The sequence below is a fragment of the Mauremys reevesii genome, linkage group 20 (assembly GCF_016161935.1).
Source record: "Mauremys reevesii isolate NIE-2019 linkage group 20, ASM1616193v1, whole genome shotgun sequence".
NCBI classification, from domain to species: Eukaryota; Metazoa; Chordata; order Testudines; family Geoemydidae; genus Mauremys; species Mauremys reevesii.
The window spans coordinates 1,531,957-1,537,197 of NC_052642.1; positions in this window are offsets into that span (position 1 = coordinate 1,531,957).

Below are 5,241 nucleotides of genomic sequence, written 5' to 3' on the forward strand. Positions count from 1 at the left end.
TACCCAAGTTGTTTACTTCAGCTTAGTTTCCCCCTTCCTCCCCTTCCCCCTTCCTTCCCCTAGCAACCTTGGCTGCTGCAATTTGTAGCTTGTTAGTAAATTTTCCTTCTACAAGTTATTTTGTCCTTGAGCTAGCGGTACCTAGGCCCCCCCATGTTACTACTGCTTTAGCCCGGTTTGAGCTGTGCTGCAGTTGATAGCTGACTGTTACACATTCTGTTCTGCAGTTGCTGGCAGTTTAGGTCGGTTAAAGTTCAGCATGGAGCAGCTTTGGTTCACTTTGGCCTAGAGCAGGGGGGCTCCATCGAAACTCGTGGTCTTCCACCCCCCCGAGCTACCCAGTTATGCCTAGTGACACCAACAAGGTGCCGAGCGCTTTCTCTTCACACCCGCGCCGGGGGGATCACATGGCGTCTGCGCACACAAGTGCTTGGAGGTCACAAGTTCCATGCCGCGGGTGGAGGAGTGGCCAATCACGGATATGGCCACAGAGGGGTGCTGGCTTGGGTCCCTGGGGCCAACAAGGGCAGAGACCCCCTCCTCCGCTGTGTCCTGAGGAACCTGACTCCCAGCAGAGACCCCGTCTGCTGCTGTGTCCTCAGGAACCTGGCTCCCAGCAGAGACCCCCTCCTCCGCTGTGTCCTGAGGACCAGTGCTCCCGGCAGAGACCCCCTCCTCTGCTGTGTCCTGAGGAACCTGGCTCCCAGCAGAGACCCCGTCCTCCACTGTGTCCTGAGGACCAGGGCTCCCGGCAGAGACACCCTCCTCCGCTGTGTCATGAGGACCAGGGCTCCAGGCAGAGACACCCTGATGAGGGGGCGACTCCCTTGATCTCTGCGACTCTGAAAGCAGAATGAAAGCCCAGGTCCTGCGGCCATCGCCCCCTGCGGTGAGTTCCCCACCCGCTCCCAGCCCTTTGTCCCAGGGCCAAAGCCCCCCCCCCCCACGGGCAGGGGGAGGGGGTGGGGAAGGGGACTCACTGAGTGCGACTATCAGGGGAGTGCCCGGTCAGGGGTCCGACACGCTGCCCCCAGGGAAGGGCCAGAGCCCCCTCGCTGCGCACACTGAAAACTAGGCTGGACAGAGCCCTAGACAACGTCCTGTCGGTGCCCATGCTGCCCTGGCCTGGGGGGATGGGCACTCTGCCCCACTGGGCTGCCTCAGCCCTGACATCTGTCACCCTGGCAGCCTGCGACCGGGCTGTGCCCATCTCCAAGGCCCCTGGCTTAGGCTCCTTACCCCAAGGGCACAGGAGTCTTCTCCGCTGGGACCTCCCTCTCGCCCTCAGCTGCCCCAGCACCCGGTAGTACACGTGGCAGCTGAAGCCTTCGCGCAGCCCCTGCTTAACATGCTGGGTCAGGGCCTCCAGGCTGGGAAGGACTCGGCAGCAGGCCAGGCACCGCACGCCCTGCTCAATGGTGAGGAGCCACTCCGGGGGCGCTCCCGTCGGCTGCTGCGGCGCCTCCTCTGCCGGCCCCTCAACGCCGCACTCTGCCTCTGGGTCCATGTCCCCCAACTCGGACTTGGTGTGGGAGCTGCTCAGGTCCGAGCCGGCAAAGCTTTCTCCTCCGATGTACTTGCCCTTAAAGATCCGAGGCCGCTTCCTAATGGCTTCAAAACTGGCCCCGGTCTCCCAGGCCACCGAGACGCCGTTCACGGCCTGGACCTTCATGTAGTAAAGGGCCTTTTCTTCTGCCTCCCCCTTGGCCTCTCTGCCACGTGCCGAGCGCTTTCTCTTCTCGCCTGAGCCGGGAGACTCACATGGCGGCTGCGCACACGGGAGGTTGGAGGCCACGGGTTCCACGCCGCGGATGGAGGAGTGGCTGGTGACCGATGTGCCCATAGAGGTGTGCTGGCTTTGGTCCCTGGGGCCAGCAGGAGCAGAGCCCCCCTCCTCTGCTGTTTTCTCAGGACCAGGCTTTCCGGCAGAGACCCCCTCCACTGCTGTTTCCTCATGAACTGGGCTTGCGGCAGAGACCCCCTGCTCCGCTGTTTTCTCAGGACCAGGGCTCCCGGCAGAGACGCCCTGATGAGGGGGCGACTCCCTTGATCTCTGCGACTCTGAAAGCAGAATGATAGCCCAGGTCCTGCGGCCATCGCCCCCTGCGGTGAGTGACCCACCCGCTCCCAGCCCTGTGTCCCAGGCCCAAGGGGCCCCCCGCGGGCAGGGGGAGGGGGTGGGGAAGGGGACTCACCGAGTGCGACTATCAGGGGAGCGCCCGGTCAGGGGTCCGACACGCTGCCCCCAGGGAAGGGCCAGAGCCCCCTCGCTGGGCACACTGGAAACTAGGCTGGACAGAGCCCTAGAGAACGTCCTGTCGGTGCCCATGCTGCCCTGGCCTGGGGGGATGGACACTCTGCCCCATTGGGCTGCCTCAGCCCTGACATCTGTCACCCTGGCAGCCTGCGACCGGGCTGTGCCCATCTCCAGGGCCCCTGGCTTAGGCTCCTTACCCCAAGGGCACAGGACTCTTCTCCTCTGGGCAGGGCCGGCTCCAGGCACCAGCCGAAAAAGCTGGTGCTTGGGGCGGCAGATTCCAAGGGGCGGCATCCCGCCAAATCCTTTTTTTTTTTTGCGCCGCCCTTGCAGGTTTTTTCTTTTTGGTTTGCTGCTCCTGCTGCCCTGTAGGGGGCGGCGGCACAGAGGAGGGGAGCTGCTCGGAGCAGCGCCAGGTCTGCAGCAAGCCCGGCACAGCAGCCCGCGTCCCTCCCTGCCTGCCCCCCGGAGCAGCGCGGAGCCCTCCCGGCAGGTTGCGCGGCAGGAGGGGCCGCATGGTGAGCGTCCCGCTTAAGGAAGCCCTGGCCACCCCCCTTCTCTCTCTCTCTCTGCCCCGCCAGCTGGGGTGTGCACTCCACTGCCGGGGTCTGCAGGGCTGGGAGTCCCCCTCCACCCACGCTCCCGCCGCCTCACAGGTACTTTTTTTGTTTTGTTTTTTCTTCCCTTTGCCGCTCCGGCCGGCAGGTTTGTTTCACAGCCCTCCCCCCGCTCCATTGCTGCTCTGGCCGGCAGGTTTGTTTCACAGCCCTCCCCCACCTCCTTGCTGCTCTGGCCGGCAGGTTTGTTTCATGCCCCCCTCCCCGTCGTCTCTCCAACTGGCTGGAAGGTTTCCTTCCCTCATCGCCCTTTGCTGCTCCGGCCGGCCAGCAGGTTGGCTACCTGCCCCTCCCCTTCCTGTCCAGGCTGGCTATTCTGCCCCGCCTCTTTGCCGCTCTGGCCCCCCATGCAGGTTTTTTATTTTTTTTTTGCTTGGGGTGGCAAAAAAGCTAGAGCCAGCCCTGCCTCTGGGACCTGTCTCTCGCCCTCAGCTGCCCCAGCACCCGGTAGTACACGCGGCAGCTGAAGCCTTGGCGCAGCCCCTGCTTCACATGCTGGGTCAGGGCCTCCAGGCTGGGAAAGACTCGGCAGCAGGCCAGGCACCGCAGGCCCTGCTCAATGGTGAGGAGCCACTCCGGGGGCGCTCCCGTCGGCTGCTGCGGTGCCTCCTCTGCCGCTGACCCAGTGCCGCTCTCTGCCTCTGAGTCCACGTGCCCCAGCTCGGACTTGGTGTGGGAGCTGCTCAGGTCCGAGCCGGCAAAGCTTTCTCCTCCGCTGTACTTGCCCTTAAAGATCGGAGGCCGCTTCCTAATGGCTCCAAAGCCGGCCCTGGTCTCCCAACCCACCGAGACGCCGTTCACGGCCTGGACCTTCATATAGTAAAGGGACTTTTCTTCTGCCACCTCCTCGGCCTCTCTGCCACGTGCTAAGCGCTTTCTCTTCACGCCCGCGCCGGGGGGCTCACATGGCGGCTGCGTACACAGGCGGTTGGAGGCCACGGGTTCCACGCCGCGGGTGGAGGAGTGGCTGGTGACGGATATGGCCGCAGAGGGGTGCTGGTTTGGGTCCCTGGGGCCAGCAAGGGCAGAGACCCCCTCCTCTGCTGTGTCCTCAGGAACCTGGCTCCTGGCAGAGACCCCCTCCTCTGCTGTGTCCTGAGGAACCTGGCTCCTGGCAGAGACCCCCTGATGAGGGGGCGACTCCCTTGATCTCTGTGACTCTGAAAGCAGAATGAAAATCCAGGTCCTGCGGCCATCGCCCCCTGCGGTGAGTGCCCCACCAGCTCCCAGCCCTGTGTCCCAGGCCCAAAGGCCCCCCCCCCCCGTGGGCAGGGGGAGGGGTGGGGAAGGGGACTCACTGAGTGCGACTATCAGGGGAGCGCCCGGTCAGGGGTCCGACACGCTGCCCCCAGGGAAGGGCCAGAGCCCCCTCGCTGGGCACACTGGAAACTGGGCTGGACAGAGCCCTAGACAACGTCCTGTCGGTGCCCATGCTGCCCTGGCCTGGGGGGATGGACACTCTGCCCCATTGGGCTGCCTCAGCCCTGACATCTGTCACCCTGGCAGCCTGAGACCGGGTTGTGCCCATCTCCAAGGCCCCTGGCTTAGGCTCCTTACCCCAAGGGCACAGGACTCTTCTCCTCTGGGACCTTTCTCTCGCCCTCAGCTGCCCCAGCACCCGGTAGTACACGCGGCAGCTGAAGCCTTGGTGCAGCCCCTGCTTCACATGGTGGGTCAGGGCCTCCAGGCTGGGAAAGACTCGGCAGCAGGCCAGGCACCGCACGCCCTGCTCGATGGTGAGGAGCCAATCCGGGGGCGCTCCCGTCGGCTGCTGCGGCGCCTCCTCTGCCGCCCACCCAGTGCCGCTCTCTGCCTCTGGGTCCACGTGCCCCAGCTCGGACTTGGTGTGGGAGCTGCTCAGGTCCGAGCCGGCAAAGCTTTCTCCTCCGCTGTACTTGGCCTTAAAGATGCAAGGCCGCTTCCTAATGGTTCCAAAGCCGGCCCTGGTCTCCCAGCCCACCGAGATACCGTTCAAGGCCTGGACCTTCATATAGTAAAGGCACTTTTCTTCTGCCTCCTCCTCGGCCTCTCTGCCACGTGCCGAGCGCTTTCTCTTCACGCCCGCGCCGGGGGGCTCACATGGCGGCTGCGTACACAGGCGGTTGAAGGCCACAGGTTCCACGCCGCGGGTTGAGCAGTGGTTGGTGACGGATGTGGCCACGGAGGGGTGCTGGCTTGGGTCCCTGGGGCCAGCAGGGGCAGAGACCCCCTCCTCCGCTGTGTCCTCAGAACCAGGGTTTCCGGCAGAGACCCCTCGGGAGAAGCCACTGGATCAGTTGTAAATGCCATTACTGAAATCTAATAATAGGGACTGGGTTAAAATTTGTCTGTAGCAGGAATGACAGTTCATTGTGGTGAGAGTGGGGC